The sequence below is a fragment of the Ctenopharyngodon idella genome, chromosome 6 (genome assembly GCF_019924925.1).
Source record: "Ctenopharyngodon idella isolate HZGC_01 chromosome 6, HZGC01, whole genome shotgun sequence".
Lineage (NCBI taxonomy): Eukaryota > Metazoa > Chordata > Actinopteri > Cypriniformes > Xenocyprididae > Ctenopharyngodon > Ctenopharyngodon idella.
This window is the reverse complement of record NC_067225.1, coordinates 18905469-18924693: the sequence shown is the minus strand read 5'-3', so window position 1 is coordinate 18924693 and position 19225 is coordinate 18905469. Positions and strand designations below refer to the sequence as shown.

General features: G+C 35.6%; 1 long non-coding RNA gene across 1 annotated transcript; it reads left to right on the top strand.

Annotated features, from left to right (window-relative positions):
• Positions 1–316: 316 nt before the first annotated feature.
• On the top strand, positions 317–8901 carry LOC127514821 (uncharacterized). The gene is made up of 2 exons (XR_007930710.1): positions 317–450; positions 4722–8901. It is a non-coding gene; the product is annotated as an uncharacterized LOC127514821 (long non-coding RNA).
• Positions 8902–19225: the final 10324 nt, after the last annotated feature.

The following is a 19225-nucleotide window of genomic DNA, read 5'->3' as shown; positions in this document are numbered from 1 at the left end:
ACAGCAATTTCTTCAGCTTTAGTGCTTGTGTTGCAGTTCCATGACTGACACCTACATAAATGCTATTAGTTATGTACTCTCTATCAAAGTTTAGCACACAGCAAACAACATTTTATTGTAAATTTTAATTTGACATTAATCTAAATGACTTAATATGAAGACAAACTATAAAATGATTCATATTAAATATTAACTTATTAATATTAAATATAAATTCAAAGTGTGAGACTTTCACATGGTCCGGGAGCCCCTCCTACACTGCAAGAACCAACCAGATCTACTTGTGTTAAAGCCTAGGTGGCACTGATGTGCAGTCAAGACCTATAAAGCTGCAGAGCTCACAGATGAATTCTCACATTCTGGCATTACAGGAAGAGTCTTCATCGTACAAGTTATGAACAGGAATCCCACTACATCATTTTCATACTGTTCCCAGCTATTTGTGCCATGGTAAGTGAACTTTCACAGCAGTCACTCTATCTAAAACAACAGTGCACTATACTGATATTGTATCTGTTTTTTGCTGACTAAAAAAATAATCACAAGATGTATTATATGCATATGTCATAGAGTCATAGCTGACTGCAACAGATGAAACATTTTGTATCCAGTATAACATGTGGCATCTCTGGTTTTATACAAATTTCAGTATAATGCATCTTTTGAACACCCTTTGAACAAGCTCTATGTAACAGTAGGAGACGAAATACTGTTAGACAGAGCTTGTTGAAAGGGTGTGGTTAAAATGTATCCATATGGCACTTTTAACTTTTTAAATTTTTTTTTTTAAAAGATTGATTTAAATATGAAGTACAAATACCAAATTACTAGACTAAATGTGTGTGAAATGTGAATGGAGGAGACTGAACAATGACATCTGATTGAAATTTGAAGATTTTCATAACTTTTGATAATAATAATAAAAAAAAAACTATATGAAAAAATGTCTTTACCCCATCATATCAAAAACTAATAATCTAGCAAAAATTAGCATAGTTGTGTTACTTATATTTCTCCATGCAATGCGAGGCATTATGTAAACAGTTACTTTATTATAAATAAATGTGATGTACTAAAATTATTGTCACTAAACTAATAAACTAATTGTGGTATCCAGATAATTAATATAAAATGTGCAATTGTTTATTCAGACTAATTACAGCTAATTTAAGAAACTGTGTACTGTAAGAACGGCGCATTTTTGAACATATAAATGCATAAATGAATGAACTTTATTAAAAAATAATAACCTGTCTCAATCTCTGTAATTTTTTGTAATCGGCAGCCAAAATTGCACTTGTGCCTCTTTTTCTGTCTCTCTTCCATTTTTCATCAAATTCACAAAAACACTCAAGCACTAGACATACATAGCTGACCCTGCTGTCTTAGGATACACAGATCCTACATACATAACTCTCAGAGAAAGATCAGTGGATAGCAGGAAAAACATGCTGCCAAGCCTCATCACTTGGTGATTCCCAGTTACATCCTTATTTATTTCCATGCCTTTCACTCCCCTTATAATAGACACGCTCTCAGCTGAGAAAGCTGGCAATAGGCCAAAGTAATCTTCTCACACACACACACACACACACACACACACACACACACACACACACACACACACACACAGGCCTATATAAGTCTTAATGAATAGTTAATAGTTTCATATGATGTGTGGGTGATGATATGGCAGCATGATCTGAATGTCTGCAAACACTTGCTGCTCGTCTCCTTGGTAACTCAGGGTACAAGGTGTAAGAAAATCAGTCCTGTGCACACAATCACTCATACACACTTGCTCGTTGAGCAGGCATTCTCTCTAGAGCAGATAAACCACATGTCTGCACTATGCTACATGTGTGATGGTGTGTCTGAGCAGTTATGTGAAGTGATACTAACAGGGCTGTGCTCTTTTGACCCAGACAGGAGTGTGAGCAAACAGCAGATTGCACTTAACCTAACGGCATGTGGCTAGTCAGCCAGAAAAAAAAAAAGAATAACTATGCCGCTTGAGTGGCGGAAGCAGTGGAGCTTAGAGAACATGAAGGCATGTTCTCACATACTGTTAACGGTGGGGGGCTCAGTGGGTGCCTCACAGCAAATAGGTCCATGGTTTGAGTCCTTTCTGTGTGGAGTTTCCATATTCTCTTCGTGTCAAAGTGGGTTTCCTCCAGGTGCTCTGGTTTCCACCACACAGGCATGCAGGTTAGGTGGATTGGATATGCCAAACTGAGTGTGAGTGTGTTGCGTCAGGAAGGGAATCCGGCGTAAAACGTGCCAAATCCAATGTGTGTGTGTATAATTCTGATGAAGCAGGACACAAAAAAAAAAAAAAAAAAAAAAAAAAAATATATATATATATATATATATATATTTCATTTTTTTAAATGTTACTACTTGTTCAGAGACCATTCAAAAGGAACATTCCCATAATGTTTGCACAATTTTCAGAAGGAAGGTCCCCTAACGTTCATATAACTTAATTTTTTTTTAACACGTTTACAAAAAAACTAGACATTTTGGACATTCAGAGAACATTCAAGAAATAATGTTTCCATAACTAAAAAGGAATGTTAGTTAAACGTTCTTATAACATATTTTTGTTAGCTGGGATGATACAAGCACTATGGTGTAAATTTTCATTTAAGATGTCACATGGATTGACACTAATTTTAAAAGCACAAAGGACTTGAAGTGTGTCAGATTTTAATATGAATTAGAATCTGGTTCATCCATCATCTGTCTGTGTACTCCAACCATTTGTATTTGTAGCACAACAAGATGGGTTGTGTGAGTATTATGCTGTATTACATCATACTTTTCAATTTTCAGCACTAATGATGGTATAATAAGGCCCAGGAGGAGGATAGTATTTGGGCATGGCTGTTGTTCAGTAGGGAAATGATGCTGACTGCTGCCACAGTAACCAGCGCCAACAGCTTCCTCACAGTAGAACAGTATACTCTCAGAGTAGATGTGATCAGCTGATGTATTTGACAAACATTTCAGTAATTATAAAAGTTAGATTACAAGTTAGTCAGAGCACAAAACGGATGCTCATGAACAGAAGTCGTGTTTGGTGAAGGAGGTAGCCATAGAAACCGAGGCTGAGCAAAATTCGGAATTTAAGAATTGGCTCCCTTTCAGTTCACGAGTTGAAACTTGTTGAATTTACTGAATTAAAATTCAAAGAAATCCAACAGATAATGGAATTTTGGGAAATGAATTGTTCCTCCACCCTGATCCATAAATTTGTCTGTAAGACATATAAAACCTGCAAACTTCAAAAAAATAAAAAAATAAAATCAATACAATAAATTCAAAACAATAGTTCACCCCAAAATTAAAATGATGTCATCATGTCCCTCATGTACAAACCTGTGTGAATTTCTTTCTTTTTTGACCATTGACTTCCATTGTATAGGCAAAAAATATATATATATTTTTTCTCACAATATCTTGTTTTATGTTCTACAGAAGAAAGAAAGTCATACAGGTTTGGAACGACATGAGGGTGAATAAATGATGACAGAATTTTTATTTTTGGGTGAACTAACCCATTAAAGGATTAGTTCACTTTAAAATGAAAATTACCCCAAGCTTTATTAACCCTCAAGCCATCCTATGACTTTCTTCTTTCTGATGAACACAGTCAGAGTTATATTAATAAATATCCTGATGCGTCCAAGCTTTATAATGGCAGTGAACAGGACCAATGAGTATGAAGCTCAAGAAAGTGCATCCATCCATCATAAACATACTCCACACGGCTCTGGGGGTTCATAAAGGCCTTCTGAAGCGAAGCAATATGTAAGAAAAATATCCATATTTAACAAGTTATAAAGTAAAATCTCTAGCTTCTGCCAGACTGCCTTCTGTATTAAACTTACGAAGAAAGTATAACGCCTCTTGCAGTTTAAAATGCTTACGCTACGTCCTACACCTTCTGTATTCAACTTACCAAAAAAAGTGTAGCTGATGCAACGTCAATTATGCTGTTTTCGTAAGCTGAATTCAGAAGGAGTTCTAGCGGAAGCTAGATATTTTACTTGTTAAATATGGATATTTTTCTTACACAAATGCATCGCTTTGCTTCAGAAGGCCTTTATTAACCCCCTGGAGCAGTGTGGAGTACATTTATAATGGATGGATGCACTTTCTTGAGCTTCATACTCATTGGTCCCATTCAATGCTATTATAAAGCTTGAACGCATCAGGATATTTATTAATATAACTCTGATTGTGTTCATCAGAAAGAAGAAAGTCATACACACCTGATCTCTTGAGGGTGAGTAAATCTTAGGGTAATTTTCTTTATGAAGTGAACTAATCCTTTAAATTCAAATCTGAATTTTACTATGTAAGTTTACATTTAGTTCAAATTCAGGAATTGAACTGGATTAAAGTATTCTCATAGCAACAGATCCATATCGGATGGAACATTGACAAAACATAAGCACTAATTTATCATTTTCACATTTGCGTACCTGATGAACTTCAACAGATTTCTCACTGAAAATTACTGATAGAAATTTTCAGGTACAAACAATGCAGTGTAAAGTGGGTTATTTAGGTTATCCCTCTTTGACATGACAAAAGACACGTCCTCTCTAAATGTTTCTAAATATCTCCCTCTCTCTTTTTTTCTCTCTCATCTTCTCTGCTCTCTCTCCCACCAAATCATTCAGCTCTAAATTTATCTTCGATTACCTCATCAGTGCTATTATAATAGGGCAGTTCTGGGAGTCTTGGGAGGGTCCCGCCTGACCCTGTATGAGTGCCGCTAAGACCTGAGAATTGGATTACAGCTTATCCATATCAGCAGCTGTAGCTTCCTAACAAAGCCTGTGGGCCCCTGGGCATATTTCAAGCAAGCCAGAATTCACCAAGGACACTTCTGACTGGAAAAGTGGAATGGCAGAGGAAAATCTAGTACCATAGCCCTCTTTCCCGACACCACATTACCTGACGCTCCAGCATATTGACTGACTAACACTACCCACAAACAATAAGAGGTAAGAAATGCTGTAGATGTCTACGTAGAAGCGTTAGCCACACAACAAGAGGGTCAGAGCTTATTTCCAGCCTGACAACGGAGCCTCTCTAAATCAGTGTGATCACAGCCTCACTGACAGGTTGACTAACTCATGCAGTGCCCCTAAATCACACACACTTGCTGGGCTCAGATCCTACTGCATGCTTTTATTTTTAGTGCAGTGAATGGGGGCATTTCAGGCCAAAGCTGCAATACCAGATTGCACATTATTTAATTCCCTATATAAATGTATCACCGCAACATTTACATAATTGCAAATAGGCTGGCTTATAAATTGAAATAGTTTAAATGCAAAATCGATATGTATATGTGTGTTTTTTTTTCTCTCTTTTTTGACTGAATAAAAGTCAGAATTTCTGTAGTCTTTACAAATTATTGTGATGAAAACTAGATGTGATCCGAAACGTGTGAGTGGATCAGGTCATTCATTTTTGAGCCTGAGGTCATGCATCTAATGTGACATCACACACATAGATGATGTAAGGCAACGCAGTGAGCTCAGAGCCAGTTTCAGGGGGAGGGCTGCTCATTTGGAACAGATAAAGGTGCTTTGTTTTCTTCACTTCCTCCTCTCTGGTACATGACTAGAACATTGTTCCTGTGTTATAGTATTTGCTCATTTGAAGGGAAACTGAGTTGCCCTTTGTGGATCTGACCTAACAGCCACATTCGAGAGAGGAGAAAGTATATCAAGAACTAAGGATAAACTTCCATTAAAACTGATAAATCTTGGAAATAAAAATGAATACACCTAATACTCTGAAATGGCTAATTGAAACACTTATGCAATAATATGAAGGCAAATATATAGAATAGTTTTTCATGGGTCAAAAAAATATATGTATATCAAATAATCAAACAATATACACTACTGTTCAAAAGTTTGGGGACAGTAAGATTTTCTTTTTGAAAGAAAGAAATTAGTATTTTTATTCAGTAAGGACACATTAAATTGTTACAGTAAATACCATTTTTTTTCCCAAATAAATGTAAATAATTTAAAATATTTTTTTTATTTTGTTTTTTAAACTTTGTATTCATTGAAGAATTCTGAAAATTATGTAAATATTAAGCAGCACAACTGTTTTCAACATTGATAATAATAAATATTTGCTGAGCAGCAAATTAGCTTAGAATTATTTCTGAAGGATCATGTGACACTGAAGACTGAAGTAATGATGCTGAAGATTCAGCTAAATTACTTTTAAAATATAAAACAGATTTGAATTATAATGAATTTTTTTTAAATTAGAATTTCATATTACTGTTTTTAATGATATTTGTGTTCAAATTAATGCTGAGCAAAAGTTTCAAAAACAATAAAATCTTACCAACCCCAAACTTTTGAACATTAGTGTATTTTAAGAAGTAACATTTGACCAATAGCTTCCCCCAAAAGTTTCTTTTAACAATTTAAATGAATTATAAATGAGAATTAATTTTAAGCTGTATTGATAAAGCTGTTCTTTTTACATTAAACTGCATATACAAACTTTAAAATAAGTGTGACAACTAGCCCCATCATACAGCTCTACCTGATGTGTGATGTTGCTAGAAGTTGCTTGAATAAAGCATCACCTGATGGCAGATAACTCAAAAACGACAATACTGTAAGTAATACAAATTAAAAAAAAAACGAAAAAAAAAGTGGGAAAATTGATGAACAAAAAGGTGATTGAAAAAATATGAGAGGAAACCCATATTTTAAAAATATATTTTAATGCTTTTGCATTCTCTCGCAAAAGTTTTGCGTTCCCCTGAGAAAGTTTGCATTCTGCCAGCAAATGCAAAGTTTTGCGGGGAATGCAAAAGCATTATATTTTTCATCCTATCTCATATTTTATTCATCACCAATACAAAGTTTCTTGTTAGAATGCAAAACATTTACGAAAGATTGATCGATCGATCAATCAATCAATCAATCAATCAATCAAGATTTCCCCTCCCATTCCATATGTTTCACCATCACCAAGGCTCTTTTAGGATTTTTAGGAGATTTTTTAGGAAGTACAATAATGAGTATTTGCTTCAGGGGATTAGAACAAAATAAAAACATTTTTATCGCAATTTATCCTTTTGCATTACTCCTATACTACTTTGAAAATAAGATCCTTTCACAAGGTTACATTCAGTGCAGAATCCTGGTCCATATAGTGTTTCAAGGCAGACCAGTTTCCCCACAGACTCATAACATCATATCACCAAATACATAGATATACTTAGAAGACTAACAGCGATCACCAGATGAGGCTTTCTGAGATGATTTTGATAATATAGTCACAGTAAATGTTGTATTGGGACTCACATGGGTCCATTAGTCCCATGCTTTATAGGAAAACACAGGAACATTGGAGATAACATAGAGCTGATAAATTTTCTAAAAAAACAATATCCAGCCAGCTTCCAGCTAATGAATCATAATGGAGCATTTAACAACTGTTATGTGGTTTCCTCACTGATAAATTATGAGATAAAACAAGCGCTTTAGTCATGCAACATCCCAGTTAACAGGGAATGTTCCTATAACTTTCACTAACGTTCTTTAAAAATATTCTTAAAATAATGTTTATTGAACGTTCTAATAATGTTATCAATAGTTATTATATGTTCTTGTAATGTTGAGAGAAAAGTTCTTAGAACAATGTTCATGGAACATCCTTACAATGCAATTTACTTGATGGATGTTCTTGTAATGTTGAGAGAAAACGTTATTTTTGCATAATATATCAGAATGCCCTTATAATGTTATTATTATTTGCTGAATGTTTTCATAATGTTATCATAAAACATTCTGAGTACAACATTCATGGAACGTCCTTACGATGTAGACCTAATTTGTACTTGATGAATGTTCTCATAATGTAGAGAGAAAACGTTGTGAGAACAACGTTCACAAAACATACAATGTTATTTTTACTTGACAAACGTTCTCATAACATTGAGAGAAAATGTTATTAGAACAACATTCTCTGAACGTCTTAATGATGTTATTAATATTTGCAAAAATTTTTGGGAATGTTTGCATAAAATGTGAGAACCATTTTAATAAAACTTCTTTCGAGTAGGCCTATTATTTGTCAAAGTCAAATCTTTTGTATAGTGCTTTTCACAATACACATTGTTTCAATGCAGCTTTCCAGAAAATCATGATGTTATAATGTTTATCTTTATACCTTTATGCCTTATAGTCATATTTAGCAGATTACCCAGCTAACAGGGAACGTCCTCAGAACTTTGGCTAACGTTCTAGCATGTTTCTCTCAAAGTTATGAACAAACCTTTTTCCAGTAACGTTAATAGAATGTTCATTCAGAGTAATCTGGGCTTTAAAAACGTTCTCAAAACATTAGCACAAAAATGTTATTTATACATTGTTCAAGGAATGTATTTTTTGGAATGTTTTAGTTGAACGTTCATCTTACATTTTTTAAAAATTACTACTTGTTTGATCATTAAAGAGAATTGAAGAGAAGAGAACATGAAGTCACAAGACACATGCATAAGGAAAAAAAAATAAATGCAATTTGTATATAAAATATACAAGCAAGCAGCTATAATACACTGACTTCATTGAACCTAATGCATTACACCAAGCAATAAGGACTTTGAACTTCCCCTTCGGTAAAAGCATTTAATCTGATTCTGAGCTAAATTCTCTCATTGTCTTACTATTACTCAGAACTCTGTGCATCCACACCATTCCACGCCATTTTAAAACCAAATCCAGAGTCTGCAGACAACCATTACACTCCAAGGTCTCTTCAGCCTGAAGCATCACAAAGCATTTTGTAAAATGACAGTGTTTGAAACTCTATATGAAACAGTAAAAAAACCCAAACAATTTTGTGGTGTTTTCTTTTTCTGTTGTGTTGTTTTCCACATGCCCTGTTAGATTTGATTTGTGTTCTGTCTAGTTGTATGTTTGAGTTTGTTCAACTTGGTGGGGTTGTGTTTTTGATTTAGAAAATGTAAGCTTTGCTCTTAACTGCAGTTTAGTGCGTTGTTTCCCAAACACTGTGCTACGGTAATAAGTAAAAATAAATGCTACAAATAAGAATATATCATCGTGTTGTCGGGCCGAAACCTTGTGTCTCTATATTTCGTTGTTTTTGTTTTATAATATTAAAGGGTTAGTTCACCCAAAAATGAAATTTATGTCATTAATTACTCACCCTCATGTCGCTCCACACCCGTAAGACCTTCGTTCATCTTCGGAACACAAATTAAGATATTTTTGATGAAATCCGAAGGTATCTGATCCACACATAGGCAACAACGTCAATGGTTTAAATTGTTGAATAAAGTCGTTATTTTTGTTTTGTGCACAAAAAGTATTCTCGTCACTTAATATTAAAGTTGAACCACTGTGACTATTTTAACCATGTTTTCAACTATCTTTCTGGGCGTCAAAAGCTGCAATGACGTTGCTGCCTATGTGTGGATCAGATACCCTCAGATTTCATAAAAAATATCTTAATTTGTGTTCTGAAGATGAATGAAGGTCTTATGGGTGTGGAACCACATGAGGGTGAGTAATTAATGACATAAATTTCATTTTTGGGTGAAGTAACCTTTTAATGTTATTGGTCATCCTTTACGTCTGTATGTGGGTTTTACAAATATTTAACCAATAAAAAGCGTTTTAAAGAGATTGTGACTAAACCTCGTAACTCCACTGGCTCATCAAACTGTCAGTCAAACCTCATAACTCCGCCCCAAGACGCATTAACACAGTTTTCATAAAATGTTAACATTATAATAACACGTGCAAGTGTCTGACCATATAAAGCCACAATACCAACTTCGATGACAATGTTTAATTAAATATGAGGTTTCCGCCTGTGAGTGACGATATGTAAATTTGTTGTTTTATTCAATTCGTCACCAACCATGAAACATCATACCATGACCTTATTGTGTTCCTATCTGACTTAAGCTCAAGTTTCACATTAAAGGGTTAGTTCACCCAAAAATAAAAATTCTGTCATTAATTACTCACCATAATGTCGTTGCACACCCGTAAGACCTTCATTCATCTTTGGAACACAAATTAAGATATTTTTCATAAAATCCGATGGCTCATTGAGGCCTCCGTTAACAGCAAGCAAGAGAATTAACACTTTCATATGCCCAGAAAGCTACTAAAGACATATTTAAAACAGTTCATGTGACTACAGTGGTTCAACCTTAATGTTATGAAGTGACGAGAATACTTTTTGTGCGCCAAAAAAACAAAAAACAAAATAACCACTTTATTCAACAATATCTAATGATGGGCGATTTCAAAACACTGCTTCCTGAAGCTTCACGAATCTTTTGTTTCGAATCAGTGGTTCGGAGCGTGTATCAAACTGCCAAAGTCACGTGAACCATTGAAATTTCGAAATGTTTCAAAACACTCATGACGTAACAAATCCTCGTTTACTTTACTGAAATCACATGACTTTGGCAGTTTGATACGTGTCACTTCATAACATTAGGGTTGAACCACTGTAGTCACATGAACTGTTTTAAATATGTCTTTAGTAGCTTTCTGGGCACTGAAAGTGTTAATTATCTTTCTGTCAATGGAGGCCTCACTGAGCCATCAGATTTTATCAAAAATATCTTAATTTGTGTTCCGAAGATGAACGAAAGTCTTATGGGTGTGGAACGACATGAGGGTGAGTAATTAATGACAGAATTTTCATTTTTGGGTGAACTAACCCTTTAAATGTGAGTACTATTTGTAAAATAATATCTAGTTTTAATATGCCATTTGAAGCAATGCATGTTAGTGCTATGTTGTTATATTATTATTTTATATAGTGGTGTGCTGTGGGATTTTTTACTTGTCAAAACTGAAAGAAAAAGAAAAAAAAAAAAAGAATAAAAGTTGGGAAACACTGGTTTAGTGAACTACTACAGTAAATGTGAATCTTAAACTAAAGTCTTATCTGTTATTTTTGTAATTCAAATATTTAATGCACTTAGAAACTTTCATACTCAGGCAAAATGTAAACACTCTGGAAAAACGTGTCTTTACATAGTTTTTGGTACCTTTGTTCATTTGAAATCCATACCTGTGGCTGTAAGAAATTGATTGTTTACATTTTATCTAATTTTTTTTTTTCAAAGCAAGAAGGTCCCTGATTCGGGTCCCGGCTGAGCCAGTAGGCCCTCTCTGTTCTCTCTGTGTCACTGGGTTTACGCATATATTAGCATCCTTTAGAAATTTCGTAATTCAGCAGTAGACAAAATATGCTGATTTCTCTGCATGCCTGTTACTTTCATGGTTTACACAATCCTCTGCTGAACACAACCTCTAAAGGTAACCCAGTCCCAGAGGGGACTTACAAAAACAACTCACTTCCCCAAAGACAAACAAACAGTGAAGAAGAGGCCTGTTGACCTCTTGAGCATAACATGTTTTAACCAGTAAGTCTGTTAAAGTGGGTGGATTATACACACCAGGTGAGACTGACAAAACTGCAATAACTCCATTTTCACAAAAACAATAAGATGTTAGGAATTTTTTTTTCTCTAAGGATATTTTTGTGAAATTATGTTTTTATGAAATTATGGGGGGTATTAGGGTCATCTATGACTTGATTATTATTTTCTTTTTTACATAGTTTCTCTTTTACATACTTTTATTTAGCAAGGACTCATTAAATTGATCATAAGTGACAGTAAAGACATTGAAAATGTTATAAAAGATTTCTATTTAAAATTTCAATTCATCAAAGAATCCTGAAAAAAATTGTCATGGTTTCCACCAAAATAATAAGCAGCAGAACCATTTTTAACATTGATATGAATAATAAGAATGTTTCTTGAGCACCAAATCAGCACATCAGAAAGATTTCTGAAGGATCATGTGACACTGAAGACTGGAGTAATGATGCTGAAAATTCAACTTGGACATTACAGGAATAAATTACATTTTAAAACATAGTAAAACAAAAAATAGTTATTTTAAATTGTAATAATATTTCACAATATTACTGTATTTGTGATCAAATAATAGTAGTCTTAGTGAGCATAAGAGACTTCTTACCGACCCCAAACTTTTAAAACTGCAATTCAAACTTAAATGACTTAATTAAATACATCTCTTCGACAAACAGCATGTTTTAATTTGTGTATTAAAATTAATTAAGCATCATAAAGTTAAAACATGTCAGGGCGATACAACTGTCCTAATGTCATATTGAAGGGGAAAAAAGTCTCTTGAAAATTCTTGAAAAGAAAAACATATTATATGTAATAATTCATCTTTTTACCTTGAAAAATAAATATTTTTAAATTAAGTAATTGACCAGAAAAGCATATGCATCTAATAATACTTACCCCGATTAAAGGCTTGTCAAGAGCAGCAGAAACATGTCCTTTTTTATTTTAAACTGATGTAATATATGTCTTACTTATGCTTCAGGAATGCTGCAAACCAGTGTGGGCCTTGTCTTAACACGTATCTCTGCATTTGAAAGGAGTTAAGGCATGTCAACACACAAGAGGTCCCGAGGGACTGAGTCGATGGTGCCTTTGTGTGGACGTAACTGTCACGATGAAAGATTCTCTCCCTCAAGCTTTAAACTTCACAGAAACCTATGAAGGTAGACTCAAATGTAAGAAAACGATAGCTATTTTTCCACAGTGATCGGGTCAGATGCCACCCTGCCCACCTTCCCAGAATGACTGGTCATATTTGTTCATCTACAGGGCTGACTGACCTCATATAAACAAGAAATTACATCTACTGAAGTATCAAAGGCCTGCATTGCTTAATGACCTTTACTTGAACCATAGACAAAAAAAGCCAGACTCTCTGTGCTTCAGGTGCTGCCAAGGCTGTATGGAGCTGTATTTGATGTCCGCTTAAGTTATGTATAGGAATAGGGCAGGGTGAACCGTCTGTGGTAAGACTGGCTGTCTGCTTTCCGAAACACATGACAGCAAAGGTAGCAGGATAGCCTGGGACAGAAGCGTATAGTAACCATGGCAGCTTTCTATTTCAAGTGCTCTGACATCACCTAGTGGTGAGATCTGTAATATTCCTCATTCTGCCATATGTTCTGTGATGACATTGAACTATGAAAACTATGAAATGTGATACAACAGTGAGATGTGGAAAAGGCTATTTGGATCCATTAACCTCAACACAACCCCCCTAAAAAAACACACCACTCAACCATAGTATTGTGATAGAGTGAGAGGAGGAAGTTGCCCCTCCCAGCAGCGTTTTTCTGCTCTGGTTAACAAAAGGGAGTTCAGCTGACTGAATTAACACTGCTGACCAGAGCACCTTCCTCTCACTAATTGTCTATCTTGGTTAAGTTAATTACTTTGAGACCACTAAGCAAAATCTCAAACATGCTCAGGAAGTGCAATAATCACAGACAGAAAGACAGAAAGAAAGAAAGAAAGAAAGAAAGAAAGAATTTATACAGTGAGAGTAGGTATTTATACTGTTACATAAAACCTATTTCAAGTATAGAAACTTTTTTCCCCAAATAAATGCTGTTATTTTGACCTTTATATATACACCGATCAGGCATAACATTATGACCTATGACATGTGAAGTGAATTACACTGATTATCTCTTCACCACAGCACCTGTTAGTGGGTGGGATATATTAGGCAGCAAGTGAACATTTTGTCCTTAAAGTTGATGTGTTAGAAGCAGGAAAAATGGGCAAGCGTAAGGATTTAAGTGAGTTTGACAAGGGTCAAATTGTGATGGCTGGACGACTGGGTCAGAACATCTCCAAAACTGCAGCTCTTGTGGGGTGTTCCCGGTCTGCAGTGGTCAGTATCTATCAAAAGGGGTCCAAGGAAGGAACAGTGGTGAACCGGCGACAGGGTCATGGGCGGCCAAGGCTCATTGATGCACGTGGGCAGTGAAGGCTGGCCTGTGTGGTCCGATTCAACAGACGAGCTACTGTAGCTCAAATTGCTCAAGAAGTTAATGCTGGTTCTGATAGAAAGGTGTCAGAATACACAGTGTGGCGCAGTTTGTTGCGTATGGGGCTGCATAGCCGCAGACCAGTCAGGGTGCCCATGCTGACCCCTGTCCACCGCCGAAAGCGCTAACAGTGGGCATGTGATCATCAGAACTGGACCACGGCGCAATGGAAGAAGGTGGCCTGGTCTGGTGAATCACGTTTTCTTTTGCATCACGTGGATGTCTGGGTGCGAGTGTGTCGCTTACCTGGGGAACACATGGCACCAGGATGCACTATGGGAAGAAGGCAAGCCGGTGGAGGCAGTGTGATGCTTTGGGCAATGTTCTGCTGGGAAACCTTGGGTCCTGCCATCCATGAAGATGTTACTTTGACACGTACCACCTACCTAAGCATTGTTGCAGACCATGTACACCCTTTCATGGAAACGGTATTCCCTGGTGGCTGTGGCCTCTTTCAGCAGGATAATGCACCCTGCCTCAAAGCAAAAATGGTTCAGGAATGTTTTGAGGAACACAACAACGAGTTTGAGGTGTTGACTTGGCTTCCAAATTCCCCAGATCTCAGTCCAATCGAGCATCTGTGGGATGTGCTGAACAAACAAGTCCAATCCATGGAGGACCCTCCTCGCAACTTACAGGACTTAAAGGATCTGCTGCTAACATCTTGGTGCCAGATACCACAGCACACCTTCAGGGGTCTAGTGGAGTCCATGCCTTGACAGGTCAGGGCTGTTTTGGCAGTGAAAGGGGGACAAACACAATATTAGGAAGGTGGTCATAATGTTATGGCTAATCGGTGTGTGTGTGTGTATATATATAAAATACACACACACAATTCAAATTACCTCTGAAACTTAAGGATCATGTCATTCTTGTCAGAACATTTAATGTGTGTGGGAAGTCTCTAAAAATGCATGAAACATCAGATCTGTATTAATAATTCATACACCACATGGTGTCCACAGCTGTGCCATTCTTATAATCTGTCATAAATACTGAAAGGTTTGCTTGAACTATTCATTCAGTTCTATGTCATGCAACATTTACATTTTTGTGTAACTGATATGTGTTAACATAATACATAACAGAATACCTTCATACACACAGCTGGTTCACAGAAACTAAAGTCAATGACTCTTTAAACTAATCAACAAAATGTGCTGGATTGTGCTGTTGTGCAAAAGGCCAAAACACAAATAGGGTGGATGAATGGAACCATCTCAATTGTCCTTTGATGTTCCTTAAGAAACAGACTAAAGGGCACTAGTGTGTAGTTCAACATATAAATCTATAAGTTATAAATATGTGTAATAACATAACATAGTGTACTTTTAGTCTTCATTTTACGTGTCATAGGCCTTATAGAATTTAGCATAATACCTTTCCATTTCCTACAAGCCAAGGAAGAGTTGGAAGAAATCAATTACTTGCTGCCATCTAGTGGACACTTTAAGAAACTGCATTGGGTAGGCTATTTCCTAACAACTTGAAATTAAAAATATTTCTTAAATACATTTGAAGTGCTCTATATGCTCATAAATAGAAAAAAAAAAAAGAAAGAAAAAAGACCTGCCTAATTGGCCAAAACTCTTTTTAATGTTACCAATAGTCACAAAACATTGAGACACAATTCAAATACAACTTATGAAAAGATCACAGGTAAATTCTCTGAAATCCTTATCATTTGTGAAGACACGTTTAGTGCTCATATATGCAGTAGCCTAGATTTTATTTATCCAGTTATACGCTGATTAAATACAGTATGTTGATGTTTAAAATAGGCCTACTTCAACTGAAAATGTTACCTATATTAACACATTAGCTATGAAGAAGCAGAAAATTGTCCAGATAGGCTATTATTCTTAGTTAAACTGTATGCTACATGCCAAATATGTTCCATGAAGATGAGTATTCTTTAACAACGATTTTCATGGAGTTCAAAAGAGTATGCTACTATGTGCAGGTGCCATCATGACCTCTAGAGGGACTAAAAGCAACCTCAGCTGTTATATGTTGTCCACAAAATAAGTCGCTAGTTCTACCATTTTGTAAATAAAAGAATAAATGATCAAACTAGCCAATAAAATTACATTACTACAAACAAAGGCATAGTTTGCCTAAATTGCCTTGATAGCGACACAAAGCCTACCAATTAAAGAGACATCTGTAGCATGCAATGTTTCAGTCAGCGTACTTGAAAATTATTTGGGAAATACTATATCTGGGATATGAATTCAGACACTTAATATAAACTGATATAAACTATATAAACTGATAAATGTGTATAAAAGGTGGAACTGTTTAGAATAAATATTTTTATATTAAAAATATAGGCTAATAAGTTATATTGTATCAAATTGTGCCAACAGGGGAAAATTAACCCACTCTATAAATAGTCATGGAGTTTAAAAGAAGTGCAGCATCAACCAGCAGCAACAACGTGCCATTTTAATCTCTTACAAGAGCTTATAAGCAGTTTCCACCAATATATTGTTACCGTGAAACAGTGCAAAAAAACTTTCATAATCTTTTTTTTTTTTTTTGGTTAATTCCTTTGTTTGATGATGGTGTTGGTTAATAACAGGTTATTGTGAGAATAATTAGAATGGTGGCAATTTGGCAGACACTATTGGTAATTTTTTTTTTTTTTTTTGCGCGCGGGGATTACTATTGATAAAAACAAACAAACAAATAAAACACGTTAGGCCTATATTATTTTATGATTAAGGATAATAATGTATTAATACGATTAAAGAGCTAGTATAACATCATATAAAGAGATAATACAACATATTTCTACTATTAAAGAGAAAACAAAAACATACAAACAAAAACGCCGCAAAGCAATATAGCTCCTGGCGCAGCGTCGACATAGTAGGCTAATACACTGGTATTACTATCCTATATACACAGCCTACTCTCATTATTGCAGGACTCTGTTCCACCATGACACGGTAAGCGAAAATCTCGATTATGCGAAATGGCGGCAAGAGGAGGAGACGAGGACGGAAACATGATACAGTACAGCGCCACTGCACTGAACCCACGAGTGAAACAGAAAACCCGAAGCGGATTTTATTCATTAATCGGAATCATCTACGCTGCAAGAGGAACAACGACTAGAACGCTCCATTGTAATCAACGCAGCTGTCTACTTTGCAAGTCAAACAGCCGCGTATAAGCCCGTGTGCCAGTCTTTACATCATTCATTCATTCATTTATTTATTTATTACCGCCACTCCCTCAGTCGTTGTATTTGATTTCTCAGCAGCTTTTTTTTTTTTTTTGGTAATTGAAAGCCAAGGCAATATAACAACGCACAGTATAATGTTATAAATATATAATCAGATGTTAATGCGTCATCAGTCTGTGAAAAGGCAATATGCAGAAGCTCATGAGAAGAACCTGCTTAAACTCTACGGTTTAAACTTAGTTATGGTTAAAAGGATGTGTCATGTTCTTGCAAGTAGCCTAATTTGAGAAGAAATGCACTGTATTTATTTCCTCTGAGGAAAAAGGTGACTTAGTGCATGAGTAGCCGTGTCCGAATTCACACAGCCGACTTTACATGTAGTCTAGGCCTACTGAACTTAGTGTTATATGCAAATATGCAGCATAAATATGTTCCCAGACATAGCCTACTACATGTATTTTGCAATTTTCCTTTGACTTGAGTTCTTTAGTTTGGTTTCAACTTTGTGTTATAGCCTACCACTGACATTTACATTTAAAAATGGCTCACAGATCTGTGTTTATATATATATATATATATATATATATATATATATATATATATATATATATATCAGTGGATGTACATCTGATTTGAATACTGTCTATATAATGAATGCTGAGTTTTTGGACATCTTCATAAAGTTGCTACTACAGAAATACAATCTGGCTGCCTCATTTGCTCATAGTGGAAGTCTATAAGTCTTAAATATTACTCTGCCCTCACTGCCTTTCATTCTTTTTCAGCTCTGATTATGCTGGTCCTCAAAATAAATACTTGTTCTCAAGTTAATTTTACCACTGGGGCCTTGACTGTTCCCAGCTGTCCCTCCTCCCATCCACTCTCGAATTGGTCCCTGACCATACATGGTCTTAGTTGAAGAAAGCGCCAGGCTACGAGAGCTGTAGAAACTGATCTGCCACTCAAACAAGCCTGTGTGTGAAAGGGAGGACCCTGTAACACGGACTCGGTAGCGCTGGTCATGTAACTCCTCCACCACAAAAATTTACACTGTAATAGTGTAGAGCTAAAACTGGCCCCTAGCTGAGGAACTAACTGAGAAACAGAAACTTCAGCTGAACTGTATGTTTCACTTAGCTTGTAAAGACTTGAACTTACTTTCACTGTAAAAGCAGCAAATAGGTGTTTCTGGGTGTGGATGTTGATACTCTTTCTGTTACAGGTGCCAGTGAGTCATGTTGTATTACAAACTTCATAAACAAAACTCTCTTTATGCATGTGAATGAGGTGGGAGCCTAAGCTACAACACTTGCATGAGTTACACTGCAATTTGTTCCTTCCATATAATTACACTTGCAAATTCTTCAAAACTCGACTGATGGCAAGGCATTTTAAAAACAAAACAGAAAAAGTTTAATTCTGAGTGCAAGTATCCAAAGAACTGTGTCTGATTCATAGGTGTTTTTGATGACATTTGAGTTAGGGATATGACATAATTCCTGCTATGTTATTCTAATGAAGTGAGAGACAGCCGTCCTTCCTACACAGACAAATAGTAAGACACACTGCATGGAATTTATCACTCTTGCTCTTATAAACTTCATGGAATCACTTTACGAGCACAGCGGTGACCTGTGTTCATTTCTTTTTGAAACAGGAAGTTTGGGCAGTGTTTTTTTTTTTTTTTTTTTGCAAATACACTTTAGATATGACACATGAACCATGATTTTCATCCTAATGTGTTTTATAGGTCCCTATCTGTTTTTTTTAATCTTTATCTCTTTATCTCTCACTATCAAAGACCAGTAGCCACATGGTTATTTTAGAGGTTACATAGTGTGTCACAGAACTAGAACATATTTCTGCTTTCACATTCATACAGACCTCAAAGTGCAAAATAGGAATTTACAGGTTTGCAAGATCATAAGTTTCTGTTTTGCCCTTTCCTAGTAAAAATTAAATTCCACCAAAACACACAACAAATTATTAGGTATATATGAAAAAATGGTCTGAAGTTAATGACCA